General features: G+C 37.7%; 1 protein-coding gene across 2 annotated transcripts in view; it reads left to right on the top strand.

Annotated features, from left to right (window-relative positions):
• Positions 1-848: 848 nt before the first annotated feature.
• Positions 849-18,785, top strand: part of sip1 (septin interacting protein 1) — a 170,957-nt gene continuing 153,020 nt past the window's right edge. The window contains exon 1 of one of the 2 annotated variants that reach the window (XM_067117336.1): positions 849-1,249. The gene's annotated coding sequence lies outside the window, so the exon portion shown is untranslated. The remainder of the gene's footprint in view (positions 1,250-18,785) is intronic. The other variant, XM_067117337.1, reaches the window with a different exon arrangement.

Here is an 18,785-nt window from a genome sequence, read left to right as displayed (position 1 = left end):
CTCGGGTGAAACATGGAAGTTGGTGGGGAAGGTGTGCACTTCCAAGATAATATTATAAGAACACGCTGCATTTTAAAACTGGGGGCAAAGGATAACGCGATATGTCGCGTTTGTCTTGAAAGAAATGGTTTTAATTCCTTCCAAGGGACATATTTAGGACAAATAATATCTCCTGTAAATAATATACATAAAAAGAACACAGTGCATTATTATTATTATTATTATTATTATTATTATTATTATTATTATTATTCAGAAGGTGAACCCTGTTCATATGGGATAAGCCCACAACAGCCATTGAGTTAAAACTCAAACTTGCAAAGAATATGGTGTTAATTTTAAAGAAGTTACAGACGATAATAGGAATCACAGAAAGCAGAGATCAGTTATCATATAATAAAATTTGAGATAAGAAATTAGTATATGAATAGATAGGAACGTAAGTAAATTAAAAAATACAAGAAGTGCTGTAGGGCAGTAAAGGTGCATGAGACAAAGGATGATAATTCTTATCATATTCTTTTTTCCTACGATACGACCTTCGAAGCATCTTAACGCAGCTTGGCCGGACAGAGAACAAAGAAAACGAGAATCAGACCCAGTGGTTTGACGTATTTGAAATGTCGGACGAGCGATTAGCGATTACCCGTTTCATAACGTGAACTTCAAGTCTAATGAATTACGAGATCTCGTCGTCCGGCGCAGAGGGGCTTGTAAACTCGTTTACCATTATTGAGGCATAAGCCTAGCTTCTCGTTCTTCTCTTTATGAAGGATTATGTTTCCTCGTCCTTTTTTATTTATTTACCAACTCCATCTTTCATATTGTCCTTGCATCCGGTGTTCGCTGTCCACGCGTCACTTCAACCAGTGCTCTGGACTTTCTGTGGTGTGTCTTTAGAATCTCATTTATGTATTCATTGTTACCAATTTTCAACGGTTTAAAATACTCATTTGCATTTGTCAAATGCCTTTCCTGTTCGCCATGTGGGTAAAAAAGAAAAAAAAAACAGTGCTATTACTCGGTTCCCTTTACAACCTCGTTAAATAGCTCGACCGAACCGGCAACCTGCGGCTCTACCTAAAGTTTAGAAGAAGAAGAATTTGTTTACTTCATACAATATTAGACGAGATCTGTCGTTCCTTCATTACTTTGTTGTGCTCTTACCATAGTGAACTTCGTGGTTTGTGTGTGTTGATCACAGCTATCATGACTTTGTGAGTAGACTCTACCTATGTAGCATGTAAAGGTAAGAAACCCTGACTTTCTTTAATTGTTCAGGAGTTAGTGACTGAGAGGTAATTTTGCCATGGCGTATTAAATCGATTTTTAAATGTGTTTATCAGGATCTGGAGATCTCTGGATCTAGGTGTTATCATAGTGTATGTACTATAGGTAAACCTGAGATCGGTGACTTGGTAGTTATTGACTTCGGTTACATTAAATGCTTAGGTATTTCTGTACAAGGAGTAGAAGTAATGAAAATTTTGGACGAATCCGGATTTCTCTTATCAAATTTCCCAGCCCAAATGTCAAACGTGTAATGTTAATTTCGAGATAACTTCTTTAGTAAGTTGCTTACGTGCTATGCACGGTTCAGTAAACCTTATTTATTCGATGCTTAGCCAGTTCCTCATTGGACGGGTTGGTATCGTTCTCCGACCGGCCAATGAAGAATTAGAGAAATTTACTTCTGGTGATAGAAATTCATTTCTCGTTATAATGTGGGTTCGGATTCCACAATAAGCTGTAGGTCCCGTTGCTAGGTAACCAATTGATTCTTAGCCACGTAAAATAAATCTAATCCTTCGGGGCCAGCCCTAGGAGAGCTGTTAATCAGCTCAGTGGTCTGGTTAAACCAAGGAAGGTGAATGTCCAGAAGAACTCCGCATGCATAAAGTACCAAAATTAAAAGTAAAATGTAATATTTTTCATATTTCAAGCGTTTTAGACCAGTTCTTATGATGAGGAAACACCCACAATTTTGCCATATTAGCTATGGAGGGTGTTGGGGGACAAGTATTGTCTAACCTTATAAGTCAAAAATCGAAAATCATTCGATGGGGAACTAGTTTTTCTGAGAAACATTACACTCTTTCTGAGAAACATTACAGTAAAAAACCTCATTTTCGAACTAACTCCAGTAAGATCAAGTACACGAAGTGCTACTGGATGTAAACAAACGACTTAGAAAATTTTCGAGGATGCCGATTAGATAATCATTAATATCTCGGATATGGTGAATCTCCTCAAAAAGTGTTCAGAGACAAAGTTTTATTATTTTATATTGTGAAAATTATAGTGTGACCTATTTTCTTATATCTCACCGCGGAGTTGTTCTGGACATTGACCCCAAGGGTCCCAAGGTATACTTGACTAACTTTCGATGCTTGGCCATGAACTATGAAGTTTCTATGTCACTTCTTGGTGGACAGAGAAAAAAATTGAAACCAGTTTCAACGAACCTTCAACCAAAACCTGAAAATGTACTATTGTATACTCTGAAATACGTATTTCAAAGCATTGGCTAAACTACTTAGCCATCACTTTGCCTACGTAGCTGTTGCTCTGTTGAAACTTCCGCCTAACTACTGCAACTATCGAACTTGCGGTAGGACCGTTACATGTGTGGCCAGTGTCCATTACAGTTCGGCAATTAAAGCTCTCGTGCTGTTCTGTGGAGTTCAGCTGGACTGGTGCACATGCGGGTAGTAGTCACAGTCTCCATCGCTCCGCCACTTTCATCTTTTGACGTTTTGCTCGTCGTTTCAGCGACTTGCGAACGCCTTATTATCTTTTCGAGTGTTGCCCTTGTTCGTTGTTAGTTGTGAAACTGTGGTAAAGACGAACGATAATTCATCTTTATACTATATATAGATACTGCAACGTCTGTCACAATATCACATAGTTTACATAAAAGTGATTTTACATTTAAATTGTGCGTCGAGGTGACCAGTGTCCAAGTGTTTATCGAATTTTTGCTGAACGATCATAAAAGCTGTTTGCAAAGACCTAGATCGTTCTCTCTCTCTCTCTCTCTCTCTCTCTCTCTCTCTCTCTATATATATATATATATATATATATATATATATATATATATATATATATATATATATATATATATATATATATATATATATATATATATATATGTATATATATATATTATATATATATGTATATATATAAATATATGTATATTATATATATGTATGTATGTATATATACATATATGATATATAAATACATCAATATGTGCATATATATAAATATATTGTATACCCGTGTGGTTGTCATAATAACATTACTTTAAAGTATTAAGTGTTGTCAGCATCATTTTTCCATAATAATTCATTATTCTATTCTCCAACATTCATTACTTTAAAAAGGATTTTATCTTAGAGGTAATGGAAAGTAATATCAGTTAATGCTTGGCATCGCACAAAAATCATTCGGTTATGATTTAATTGAAATCTTGAAGACTCGTGAACAAATACAGATATTTTACCACTCGTCGGAGAGCAAGAAGTAACGAAAAGGAAAGAATCATTTAAATTCATGAGAATGAATACGACAGCGTGGTAAAATTTCTCCGATAAATATGTTTACAGGAATATACTTATATACTTTTTTAAAGAAAACATCTCTCAGAGTATTAAACTCCAAAACCCGTAAAAAATTTCTGCTCTTATTAACATTTTTCAGTCTTCATTCTTCGAGTCTTGTTGGCGTTTTCTACACTCATTTTCTTGAGAGTCTTATGAGCACACTGTATTTTCCTGAACTTGAAAGAAATTCTCTTTACTTGAATTAAAAAAAAGTAATGTAAATCCTAGTTGTTCCACAAGTATAATGAAAGGAAATGTCTCTTGAACGAACCGCATGGAAAATAAAGGCTGGAGTGCATTTTTTTTATTCACGGCAAGGAGAAAAAATTGAAGACAGCATATGATTCACCGTTCGCTGAACATTGTTTATTCCATGCTGATCATGAACTATGAAGTATCTAAGATACTTTAATTTTACATAATTATCAGATGTCCTGGGGCTTCGCTTACCCCTCTTGGGAAGTAAGACGGTAGAATTATTTACAAAAAACGAAACTCGGAACCTCGTTATTGAGAAACTTTCAAAGTAAAGTACGTTTAAACAGATCTTAAGATTCATAAAAGTTTTAATTACTCCTGCACATAGGAAGATCATCATCATCATCACCACCACCTCGGCTTATTTTTGGAGGCCCTCGAGTCTGACATTGGCGGGCCCCATTTAATTTCAAATTCAGTTTAGATTTCTCTTGAATAACTTGATCCTCACATGTCGTGACAGTTTGTCCTCTAAATGTCTTGTTTTCCTCAAAATGTCTTGAAGCTTTCACATCTTTCTGTAGACCCTGGGCCATCTTATTGAATCGTCTACCTGGCGTGTATTCGAAGGTTCGTTTTCCACATTTAATCCCATCTGGAATCCATTAATTTGTCCATGTTTGTTTCTGTTATGTAATGAAACTTTCACCGACATATTTCTGCACTACATCGATCAGGTTTTTTTTTTTTTTGGTCATACATTTCCATATCTCAGAATTCCGGTACTCTTGTTTCTCACTAACTGAAATTTCAAATGGCAGCATTTTATTTTATATTTGTGAGCCATAATCAGTTACATCTCCTTTATTCTTCTTATAATTTTTTGTAATTCTAGCATGATCTTTGTCCTATTAAGCGCGGAACAAGACAAGCTTACATTTTGTCTCATTAGAAGCCGTTCCAAAGGTTATTTACTACTACTACTACTACTACTACTACTACTGCTACTGCTGCTGCTGCTGCTGCTGCTGCTGCTGCTGCTGCTGCTGCTGCTGCTACCACCACCACCACTACTACTACTACTGAAATTGCTATGAAAGTACTCTAACGCGTTCTTACCCCAATTCAAGTCCTTTTTAATCCAAAAGCAAACAAATTAAAAGATTTCAGGAACAAAGTCTTCAGAATACGGTCGTGTCTGGGAGACATAATAAAGCAAGAGCAAACAACAGTTCAAACAGAAGGTAATTTAATGATCTTTGCAAACCGCGAAATGATTAAAATGCTCAGTATTTTCGTGCAATCGAGTTGAGGTCGGTATGCAAATACGGTCCTGAGGGTTTTATTAAAATTCATGTTTGCTTTGCATTAGAAGCACATCTTGAAGGGAAAAAGACAAGGGAGATTGCGGCGATCACGCAGAAATTCTCACGATGAGCGCAAACACAAGAACGGAAAAGATTTCCCAGCAACATGGAGAACAGCACAGCATTCAGAGAAGTCCGCATGGATGTAAGATTTCGTGCACACACATCTACGCATATACATCCTTGTATTTGCCTTTACTCTCTCTTATCTCTTTCTTTCTCTTTCGGTCTGCTCCTCTGCCTCTCTCCCTCCCTCCTTCAGCATACGAACATGTTCATTTTTTCAACAACAAGCCAACTCCCCTGAAAGGGACAAGAATCAGAATTAAAAAAGACGGCAATGCCTGCTGCGCCCCTCTTGAATAAAGGGTGAACCCTGGATTAAAAATCTTGCACACTTACATTCTCTGCATGCTGCTACATTATATATATATATATATATATATATATATATATATATATATATATATATATATATATATATATATATATATGTGTGTGTGTGTGTGTGTGTGTGTGTATGTATGTATAATATATTTGTACTGTATATATAAATAATATATATATATAATGTAAATTTACAGTTGCTTGGGAAGTAATAACTTTCTTCCTAATTCTTTCAAGCTGGTGGAAAGATTTTTTATCTTCATAAAGTGAATGGAAAAGCAAATTACCAGCCGTTTATCGAAATTATTACCTTATTTCAAAGGCAATATAACAGAACGAACGTTCTGAATTATGTCAGTTCCTTCGTCAGCGGAGAATGAATCAAAAGGCTAGATAAAGGATATACAAATTATAGGGGCCAATAACTTGGGTTAGACAATTAGGGAACGGGAATAGGGATTATCCTATCAGCATTCGGGGGAATAGGACCATGGCTATATGTGATCCTTGAGAAGCGCCCTATGGCCCGTAGGTCTAGGGTTGGCCTGTACTCCAGTATTTCGGTCCCTGCTACAAGTAGCTCCCTTGACAGACGAAGGCCGCGTCCGCCTCGGTAGCGCCGCTCGATGGCACCATCCTGAAGGGGGCGCGTTTACCTCCTCGACAGGCGAGTCCGGCTCATCCTAATAGATGAAGCTTTGTGAAGGCCTCACATTCCTCACTTTGACAAGTCCGTTTATACACTTGGTTGGTCCTCTAGAGTTCAGCTGGAAGGGGGCGGGGAGGGGTGGGGAGCGAAGCTGTTCTTTAGGAGAAGATGCAGTAGTGTTTATATCCGCTTGTTTAAGAAGGAAGATACCGGTTAAATGAAATGACTATAAAGAAATATTTTTAGTTTAATATTATTGTCAAGTTAGTACTTATTAAATATGTAACAGTGCGAAGGTTAAAGAAAATACTTAATGATAATACTCTTTAGGTGATTATGTCACAGTGTCCGCTCATTAATTTGGATCCTTTCAACTTTTCCGCTACGCCCCATAAGAGGGTAGTGCCGTCAGTGTACCTTACGTAGTGCACCGTAGGCATTACTAAAGGTGACTCGTAGTGTCCCTTCGGTCCCTATTATTCAAGAGGGCGCAGAGGGCATTGCCGTCTTTCTTAATTCTGATTTTTGTCCCTTTCGGGGGAGTTGTTTGCACCCACTTTTCAGCCTTCTTCAGTCTTCTGTACAACCACTCCAACTCCCTCTTTTCACTATCTTAAGCGCTGAATGGCTGACATTGCCCGAGTGTTTGGATTCTTAGTCGAATTTTCATAAACCAGATCATCCATCCTTTCCGCTGACTATTCATTTGTTTAGGAATGATTTGATTCACCGAATAGAAAAAGTATGTAGCAAAACCAGACGAACAAAATGCGTTCTCAGGAATCAAGAAGACAGAAGTCCTCGTTGCTTAGCAACCATCGTCTCGTTGATATAAGGAGACACGCGAGATATGACCAAATTACGAGAGCATTAAATTACATTTAATGATATTTCGAAAGATATTTCAGTAATATGACAGGATACTGAAAATACAAATTGTTATTTCCCGAAAACTGCTCTTAATAAACTCTGGGAAACTGGTATCTTTCTATGGATTGTTTTTCATTTGCTTTTTGAGTGGATGGGCCCAAACTTCGTTGATCGGAAGTTCCACCAAAGAGAAACTGTTATCTCTTCTAACTGCTTAACAAAAAGAGTGGCCCACCTGAATCCTGGTACTCATTAGAACGGAGCCCATTCGATTGTCTCTTAAGTTATTCCATTGGAAGATGTCTTCCTGAAGCAGACAATTAAAACTTTCACCGTCTGAAATCTGAATTGCAAATTCTTCTGATGGATTTTAGGAATCCGGAGCATTGCCCTGTAAATATACGCGGAATCTCAATTGTTCGCAGCGCTCGTTCTCTAGTCGATAGCTCCAGCTGCGATTTCATCGGATCTCTTAATGATGATGATGGTGATGTTGATGATGATGATGATGATGATGACACTTCACGGAAAACGGGAGAGACTTCGCTGGCTCAGATTACAGAAGACGCGAAACAAACAGAAGCAAAGCAACGGCCAAATGTTGATCTGGCCCGCTGTTCGATTACCTCAATCACGGTGATGGGTCGGACCTCGAATTCGAAAATGTGATTTGGTCTCGAGTGATCGTATTTTGATTTCTCGAAGAAGGACGAAGCAAAGCGGAAGAATCACTGAAGAGCAATTTGTGCAAGCGTCTGTTGGTTCAATCGATCTTTCGTTTAAGCCTGAACTATTTGTGCTCACCTTTTACATTTTTCTCAGACGTTATTGCCGCGGTGTCCGAGACATTCCTGGAAAGAGACTGGCGATATTTTTTGGTGAGTTTCGTTGAAAACTGAGACTAATTACGCCTCAGCATTTTTCTCATAGCAACCACATTCTCTTCTCTCTCTCTCTCTCTCTCTCTTCTTTAATTACCGTCGTCTTTAACGGTATGTGTACATTAGTCTCTTAGATGACACTTCAAAATTGGTAACAAAGCAGAACTGGTTACCGGGTAACTTAAATGAAAAAGTAAAAATTCAGGATAAGTAGATAATTAATTTTCTTTATTACATAATATATATTTACTGATCCTGTCATTGTCACAGTGATCAAAATCCTCATACGCTCACGCACTGAAAGCAATCGCTCAAAGAGACTACAAGGTGCCCGCTCGGATCTAACGATTTCCGAAACATATTATCATGGTGAGTGTTACTTTCTGCATCCTGTTATGTCAATCAATGTTTACCAACTTCAATAAGACAAGCAGACAGTCTCCAGAAAGAGCAGGCTACACTTGCAACACACTTTAACAGGACTCACTTTTCAATAAAGCCAGATGACCAAAAAAAGTTATTTAAATCCATTTATGGATATGAAGAGAGGAAGCTGAGTTGTGGCTCGTTACCGCAAATGAAAATCCCTCTTTAATTCGGTGAATCACCACTCAGCTAACTTGTAATAGTATCCGCTAATCACAGCGATGATGACTTTGAAATAAGAGCTCGTGGAATTTAATAATGAGCTGTAATGAATCGCTCTATAATTGCGATAATCAATGTCATTTACACGCTCAGTCAATTGGCCGTTGCGTTAAAAGAAACTCTAAACTTTGGGAAAACGTTCATGAAGTATTACGAGAATTTTCACCTGACAGGAAATAATATCTATGAGATTTAAACTTAGATGAATAAAAACTGGAGAGAATAATAATAATAATAATAATTTACATACATATTATAATTTCCGGCAGCAGACCCTTTAAACAGGTCTATTGAATATTATTGCTGCTTCAGCCGCATTTATTTGTAGAAGACTTTTTCATTTCTCTTATTGCGGACTTCTTTCAGTGGAGGTGCGCAACAGCTGCCTATATTTGTCTTCCCCATGGGGAAAGTCAAAATCTGGATTCTGCTTCTTTATATATTCTATACAAAGCTAGTTATATACAATTGTTGCCGCGACGCGTTTCGACAGACTCTTTCTGTCATTCTCCAAAGGGAGCTAGACGATCATAGACAGATAAACTTCTGAATTTATAGACGGTGTTAGCGGGGTTCATGGATGGCATTTTTGATTGTTGTAAAGTCAAGAACAACTTCGTTAGCGCTAGTGGTGAAGCTCGATCCCGGACAGATCTTTCGCGCTCTGGGAATATGCCTATTCTAGCAGTTTGTTTGTGCCAGCAGGTGACATGCTGGCTGACATCCCATTAGAGCGAGCAGCAGTTGGCTGCGGATGAACAGATGTCACATTCACTTTTCTGTCGTAGTCGGGGATTGTCTCGAAGGGCGCTCTGAAAATGGAGATGCCCCTGATGGCGAGAGGCGGCCCTTCGAGACAATCCTCTCGACCACGACAGAAATATAGATAATGATCATTCATCCGCAGCCCAATAGCAGCTAAACTACCGATGACAATGGGCATGACATCACGCAACGGCAGGCCATCGAACCGCTAACGAATGACATTCCCAGGTTGCGAAGATCTGTCAGGATCGAGCTTCGCCGCAGAAATTTGGCTTGAAGTTCGCTGACTGCAACCAGTCAGAATTCGCCATCCATGAACCCCTGCTGAAGCCCGTCTATAAATTCAGAAGGACCTATAATCTGCCAGGGATTCTCCTGCCAGCTGCCGTCCAGGAAGGTTCTCTCCTCTTGGCCTCCATCCAGCCATTGGAAGCTCCATCCTGAAGACTCCCCTGGACAGGACCTCCCCTTCAGCGCAGTAGCAGTTCAGAGATTGCTTTGCCAGGACTGGATACCCCATCTCATCCCATTCCCATACCTCCTTGGGCTCTGCCCCCACTCTACTCTTTGTATCTCTCCAGATCTCATTCCAACTTCTTCCTACTAACACCATCAGTAGCCCCTTTGTCCCTGGAGTAGCCAAGTTGCGTGGTCTTAAACCTCTAGCACGGGGAGTTCTGCTTCGTCCAGGCTCATACTACTTCAGTAGTGCCTGCATAGGAGTTAGGCATAGGTAGGCACTGCCTCCCATAAAGTGACTGTTAACCACTGTTATCCTTTGAAATTTCTAGTCTTATAAAATGGTTTTTTGGTTCTACCGCTCTTAATAATTGAAATTCTTCACTTTTTTTGAAGATTTGTTAAAAAGTCAATATCTCTCTACACCTTTTCCCTTCAAAATTTTTCCAAACAAGTTCAATCACAATTTTCAAAATTTTGCACTTACATAATCACCAAAGGTTGTAAATCCCCTAGAGTACCTAGCTTCTTTCTGAGGGTATTATTTTATATCTAGTTTCTTATAAAAACGGCTTTATTGTTTTACCAGGCATATTTCAGTGTGTATAATATTCTGCCCAACCATGTCATAATGGGTAAAGTCATGACTGAATGATACCATACTAGACCTGACAGAATCATCGTCGCTCATAATCTGGGACTATTCTGCAGGATAAATTATGCTTTATCCACAAACTTATAAAGGCTAATAACTACTACTTAGCTATAGCAGATGAAGTAACAAATTGAAAATAATTCATCCCGATACCAAACTTGCTCTGCATAATGATCACTTTGCAGTTGTAGACCCTCATCTAAATGCTTCACGCACACCCAGTCAGAAAACCAGGCGGATAGTTTGGTTTACAATCTATCAGAAGAGCTCAAGTATGAAATTGAGCAACGTAACCAAGTGAAGGTAATCAATCATCAAGCTTCCTAAAGCACCAAAACCACATTTAAGGTTAAACTTGAAACCACTCCAAATGGTGAGATTGTCTCATTAAAGGATTACTCATCAGCACAATCCTTTCCCAACATACTTAAAACAGGAGATTCATGTAGTTCCACCCCAGTGTATGATGCTATATAGCTATGAGCACATTAAAAGAACTGCTCCCATGCCAAGAATTTATGAAATCTGCTCAATATGTGCTTGATGAATACCTACTAATTGATTGTAATAACCAAAATAACAAATCATAAATGCATCACTTGCAAGTGGGATCACCCAACACAGAGCAAGATGTTCTACTCAGAAAACTGACCAGACCAGGTTAAAATGATCAGAACCAACAATCCCAGATTACATCAAATAAGACCTTCGCTTCGCCATTATACTGAATCAAGACCAAATAGCTCTATTGCACCCAACAAACAACATCTCACTCCATCAGCTCACTGTCATTAACACAGCACAATCACGGCTAATTGAGTGAATCAATGAACCAGGTACCTTCAAACGATGATGGACGCTTACAAAGCCAATGGTCTACTGTTGGTAAAAATTCACGGAGGCTATCGTTAGCAAATAAAGTATCAACTTTATAAATTCAGGTAACCAAAATAACACCAGCCCTAATCAGTCCCTATTAACAGATGAGGATATGGAAACTGAAGAAGCCAAAAGGAAAAGAATTCTATGATCAGGACTCTGAAGCAGAAATGCCATCACATCCTGCAAAAACAGCCAATTCAACAACCACAAGCAACAATCCTCAACCCATAACACTACAGACTGTAATACAAGGAGCTATGGCTCTTTCCAAGCCCCTTCCACCACCCAACCAGAATCCCAAAATTGGAATTTAACTATACATTTCATTAACATGGCAAACCCCAAAACCCAACCCACAATATCCTCAAGAGGATGATTTAGATCTATAAAACGATGTGAAGTACACTTCACAGAACAGCAGATACTACAGTCATACAATACATTAATGAAGGCACAATAGAACTAGACAAACATATAACACGAATACGAGGATAAACCACGAGTAGATCTCCAAAACTAAATTCAGGCTTCTTTGACTTAACAAAGCGAAAACACCATAATGGACACGCTACAATCATCCAAATATAACGTTTTGAAGTGGACATTCTTCAGTAAGTGAACTAAGTAGCATTTATTCTTCTATCTCCCACATATTATAATTTAAACTCCGACGGGGATACCTAACTCTACTCGCATTAGAATCTTTTAATTACAACATTTTCCAATGCAACACTACTAACGTCAAAATGCAGGGACAGCTTATTGCTGTTAGAGATCAGATATCACCAGGCCAATTATTAGATGGATTCAATCATGACCTGATTAGTAGAACTTGAGACAGTGAGGGGACCAGTAATCATAGCAACCACCTATTTACCCCCAGCAACTGTGTTTCTCAGCAAGATATCTTGTCCTTAATGAGACGCACATCCCTGCTCCATCTTTAGCTGACCTTAATGCAACCTTTTACCCATTCTTGGGGCACAATAGCACAAATAATAGGGCACCTAATTCATACTAATGAACAGGAATCTAGCTTATTTTCTAGACCAGATTTCAAACATGTTCTTTTTAACAGAAGATCCAAGGGCAAACTCTGATCCTTCTCTTCTAATAGGTACCACATTTTTAATTGTCTAATCACTCAGGTCCTTTAACCAATTTCAGACCATATACCTATATTATTAAAACTTACAGTGAGACCTATTATGGTAGCCATCAACCTACACTTGATTTGAATAATGCCAACTGAACCAATTCATGATACTTTGACGACTCCTCTCTCCAACTATGATTTAACCTGTTAACATCAACACAGATAAATCCTACATCGATGATAAAATAACTTTTGGTACAGGTTGATCAAAGAAGCCATAGAACTTTTATATTCTCAAAACATTCAAGATCTTACCTTATTCTAAGGAAACAGAAAATTTACAATTACAATATTACTATAAACAAGCCTTAGCTTATTAATATTCATGGCCCTACACAGCAGCTATTAGAATACATACATAACATCAAAGAATGTATTAAAATAGAAGCAAAGGAACTCATAAATTCGACTTGGGAGATACTACTTAATAAAATTGAAGGAATCTTTAGAGACCCAGAAAAGTTCTGGAAAATGATCAAAAGGCTTCTGGGATCAGATTCTGAACCAATAGCCTACATACTACATAATAATAGGAAAATCTTTTCACCCCAAGACCAAGAGCCTATTTTCAGAGAATTCTGGTCTAATATCTTCAGGATAACCCTTGAGAATTTAAGACACCTGCAACAGCGAGTGATTGCAGCACTTCATGAACATGATGAACACATAATACCATACGATTTAGTTGAACTCAATAGATTAGATGAAGATCGAGTTTATTAAACCAATACAACTGCAAGATATAATCAAAATAATTAATAATTTTAAAAACAGCACCTGGTCATTCTAGGAGCAAACAAAATTATCATCAAGTATCTTCCAATTTCCATGTTGACTTTTTAAGAGCTACCTCAATGAAACCAAGTATGGGCTACTGGCCAGACATTTTCAAGAAAGCACTACTTCCTTTGTGGGGAAAGGGTAAAGATCTAACTACTGTCTCACCTTACACCTCAATTTCCTTCTAGAAATACCTGGAAAAGATCCTTGAAAATCATTCAAATAAGGTTTAATGAGTTCCTCGAAGACAATCTACTAACCAATGATAATCAATATGGGTTTACTTGCGGCAAAGGAACTCAGCTTGCATTAACCAGATTATATGAGTTCATAGCAGTCAAGAAAAGTTTAAGATACGGCTGCAACCTTATCTCAAGGACGTCAGTCGGGCCTTCGATAAAGTATGGCACGAATAGTTTAAAAATACAAAATATTGGAGGCACAATTGCCAGACTTAGCAACCAGACTGCTATGCAACTTTCTTGGACAAACGGGTGGTAAGAATAAAAGACTAAAGACTCTATTGGACCAGAGTTCCAGTTACAATCAGGGGTTCTCAAGGTAGTATTCTTCCCCATCACTCTACAACTTTTACATTAAAGATACCCTCCTCCATCTCAAGGTTGCCTTCAAATTATGTTTGCGGATGATCATACACAAGTCATAACATATCCTACAAATGCTAAATGTATACAAAGAAAAACTATCAGAGAACACAGAAAATTAATAATCATGAAAAGAAATGGAAGATAACAACTATGAACAAATTCCAGATCCCCAATTTCTGCTCGTCAGTCCCAGGGATATTATAGCGTCAACAATAGAGAATCTCCATATAACCAACAAGTCACAATTCTTGGGTGTGCAATTCCAAAAAAATCTGCGACACTTTTTCCCATGTACAGGCGAGAATAGCTACCTTGAAGGAAAACGGTCAGTAGATTAAAAAGATTCAAAGGACTGTCCACAAAAACCCAACTTAAACTATATAAATCACTAGCCAGGCCACAGTTAGAATACCCAGCCATCATATTTGGTGCACTGAGTAAAACAGCACTTAGTAAAATGCAAGCAGTGCAGAATAAAGCTCTGAGGCAAGCATATAGGGAAAGTCCCCCCTACTACAACACAATAAGGGAGTTGCATGATCACTCCAAATTAGAGCCTCTGAATGTCAGGTTCCATAGGCTTGGGCAGAAAACTTGGGACAAATTAAGTTTAGAAGACGAAAACTTATTCATTGTAACCACTCAGAGATCTCAATTCCTCAACTAAGTCAGAGATCACTATCAGGAGTAGACTTGAACCTACACACCAGACCTACATCCTAAGTATATAAATACTGATTAAAAATTATAATTATAATAATGATAATCATAAATTAATTAATTACTTACAAGATTAATAATAATAATAACAATAATAATAGTATAAATCAATAATTTGCAAATCATTAAATATACATAATTGTTTGTACATCTCAATCTTACTAACTTTTAATATCAAAGCCAGTTTGGCGATGAACCAACAAACCATATTCTGATTCTTCTTCTGTCTGGTCCTTGCATGGTGATCAACCATAAATCTAACTTCGCAAGAGTGGTCTGCCCTCACTCTTCTCTTCTACTTTACTTCACTTTCCTCCCTTTTTCCTTCCCCTCTTTCCCATCCCGGGAGTATCCGCCGTCAGGCTTAACTGGATTGCATCCAGGTGGGTACTCTTCCTTCTCCCCTATTCACTCATCCTTATCCTAGTCCTGGTCCTAATCTGTTAGTCAGTTCACTAGTTCATTGAGTACTGACAGAAGAGTTCGTCGAAACTGTCGCGCAACAATTGTATATAACTAACTGTATAGAATATATAAAGAAGCAGAATCAGATTTTGACTTTTCCCCATGAAATATATAGGCGAGCTGTTAGCACGCAATCTCCACTGAAGAGAAGTCCGCAATAAGGAAAATAGAAAAGTCTTCTACAAAATAAATGCAGCTGAAGCAGCAATAATATTCAATAGGAACCTATTATTATTATTACATATTATTATTGCCCTTTCGATTAGTGGGACACCGTGATTAAGTGTATTCAAGTACTTTTTTTTTTACTTTATTTCTTCAACACACGTTAATTAGAGAGACAGAGAGTGAGTAGAAATGTTTTTAGAGGAAACAGAAAACACTAAAACATGGAGGTAAAAGAGAAAATGCTCATGAGAAAATATAAAGAGAAATTATAAATCTTCTCCCTTAACGTAGGGTGCCTCCCAAGATGTTTTGACGATCATGGACATTCCCCCTTCCTCTGTTTCTCGCCATCTGTGGCTGTTTCCTGTCCTTCTGTCACTCTCCTTAATCCTTCTATTAACCCTTACCTTTGTCTTCCAATATGAAGCTTTCTCCTTCTAATTGTCTCTGTCGGGGGCTAGTGCCGTCAGCGCAACTCACGTTGTGCATTGTAGGCATTACTTAAACTTCTTTGCAGCGTTCCTTCGGCCCCTAGCCGCAACCCCTTTCATTCTTTTTACTGTACCTCCGTTCATATTCTGTTTCTTCCATATTACTTTCCACCCTCTCCTGACAATTGTTTCACCATTGTTTTCAGCGCTGAGTGACCACATAGGTCCTAACGCTTGGTCTTTGGCCTAAATTTTGTATACCAGTTCCATCTGATTGTTTTCGAAAATTTATTTTGTGTCCACTCTGTAAAATTATTTCATATAGTACCCTGTCTGTCTATAACATACACACACGTACATTTTAGAATAAACAAAGAGTAGGAGAGAAAGTTACAAATCGGAAAGAGAGACAGAGAGAGAGAGTATACTAGTTTAAAATCAATAGAAAGTCTTGAGCAGAAAATATCTTATTACATGATGTGCTTTAACTTCTGTCACTTTAATAATAAAGTGATGTGAAATATAAACAGAGTACAGTATAAGGTTTGCTTGAAAATGCCTTAGCGTAAAAGCGATAGAACTGGCACGGCGTTTTTCTCCATTTCCTCGTGCCCATATAGAGTACTGTTTATAATGTACTTCGTAATGAATATTTCACCTTTCCACCCAACCACACTTACAGGCTGCCTTTAGGTAAGACCCCGTACTGGCATAAGGCTACGGTAACTACAATGATACAACGGTTATAATCCCTTCGGAAAGCTTAAAGGTATTTTTTTTTTTTTGTAAGCAGACCAGCGCTCGAGTGTTCGCTTGTTTATGTGCTCGTTTGTTCGTGTGTGGGTGTGTATGTGTGTGTCTGTGTATGTGTGTGTTTGAACTCAGCGATTAAAGGGATTTTTCGTTCTGCCTGAGCATCAGTCACATAGTCATTTATGTTGTTTTTTAGTGTGACCTTTTTTCTGTTGTTATGGAAAAGGGGCGGTTAGTAGCTCCCTGGAAATGCTGGGTTTGTACCTGGTGCTGAATGTGTACACAGTACATACATACATTCTTACACATTTCTACACGTGTGTATACATGCGTATATATGTATATATATTTATATATATATATATATATGAATATAAATATATGTATATACTGTATATATAAATGTATATGTTTATGATATATATATATATATATATATATATATATATATATATATATACATACAGTATACAGTACATACATACATTCTTACATATTTCTAAATATGTGTATATGTGTATATATGTATATATATGCATATGTATATATATTTATATATATGTATGTGAATATAAATATATATATACATATACAGTATATATACATATATATATATAAATTTATATAAATATATATACATATAAATGTATATAAATTATATATATATATGTATATATATACATATAAAATTATGATATATGTATGTCTGTGTATGTAAGTCTGTTCAAGAACGGTCTGGGAGACATTAACGTTTAACAAAAAAAACCAGAAAAGAGACGGACAAATCGACACAGACAAACAGAGGCAGAGAGTCGTTTGAAAATATGCAAAATATGCATGAGCCTGAAATACATTACTTTCCACGAGCCCCGCTCTCTCTAGAATGAAGAGCAAACAAAACGATTAATTGAAGAACAACAATTTGCATCGGTCGTGAGAAAATCCATCGAAGTCTCTTCATAAATATCCAAAGACATATTCTCTCACTAGCGTTGCTCTGAGCCCTGTCAGATGCATCCACGATGAATATTTCAGAAAGAGTCAATCGGTTCTCCAGACGGATGTATGATGAGTAAATATCTACTATCCAGGAGACACGAAATGGCATAGCACGATAATGAAAGATAAATACACCTCGGCCCTTAGTTTATTTGTTTAGATTCACGGAAGGAAATTCTCAGAGTTTTCCTTGAACAGCCAAATGTCTTAGACTAGTAGTGGGATTCCTTCCTCCCCTCCGGCTTACAATGCCATCTTAAAGGAGATCAGAAGGCGTGCATTGTTTATTAGAATACATCAGCATTGAACAAAGTTTCAGTATACTGCTAAGTGCATGGCCACGAGCACGCGCACAAACATATATATATATATATATATATATATATATATATATATATATATATATATATATATATATATATATATACACTGTATATATATACACAGATAGATATAGATATGTAAATATATATAATATATATATATATATATATATATATATATATATATATATATATTTATTTATACTGTATATACTGGCTGACCAACCCAGTGCTGCCCAGGAAAACTCTAAATGACAGTCTACATGTAGGGGGAAGGATAAGAGAAAGGGGAAGGAGGGGAGGGAAGGGGGAGGGGGTAGGTGTAGGGAAGGGAGAAGAGAGAGGGGGAGGAGTTTGTGTTGAGGGTCCCACTGACAGTTCTACTTTTTTCATGCGAACATTTCCCTTCGGACAGTCGTGGGTGAACTGACAGGTATTACTGTGGTGACTGTCCCTTTTATCCCGGTATTGCTGTGCTGTTGTCCCTTATATCCAGGTATTACTGTGATCACTGCCCCTTTTATCCGGAAATTACTGTGGTGACTGTCCTTTTTATCCAGGTATTATTGTTCTGTCTGTCCCTTTTATCCAGGTATTACTGTAGTTGCTGTCCCCTTTAATGGGACAGTCTCCACAGTAATACCTTGATTAAAGGGACAGTCACCAAAGTAATACCTGGATAAAAGGGACAGTCACCACAGTAATACCTAGATAAAAGGGACAATCATCACAGTAATACCTAGATAAAAGAGACAGTCACCACAGTAATACATGGATAAGAGGGACGGACAGCACAGTAATATCTGGATAAAAGCGACAGTCATCACAGTAATACCTGGATAAGAGGGACCCAGGTATTACTGTGCTGAATGTCCCCTTTAACTAGGTATTACTGTTCTGTCTGTCCCTTTTATCCAGGTATTACAGTGCTGACTGTCCCTTTTATCCAGGTATTACTGTGATGGCTGTGGCTTTTATCCAGATATTACTGTGGTGACTCCCTTTCATCCAGA

This window comes from Macrobrachium rosenbergii, chromosome 15 (genome assembly GCF_040412425.1).
Source record: "Macrobrachium rosenbergii isolate ZJJX-2024 chromosome 15, ASM4041242v1, whole genome shotgun sequence".
In the NCBI taxonomy this organism is placed as follows: domain Eukaryota; kingdom Metazoa; phylum Arthropoda; class Malacostraca; order Decapoda; family Palaemonidae; genus Macrobrachium; species Macrobrachium rosenbergii.
Note: the sequence above shows the minus strand (reverse complement) of the source record. Positions and strands in the feature narration are given on the sequence as shown.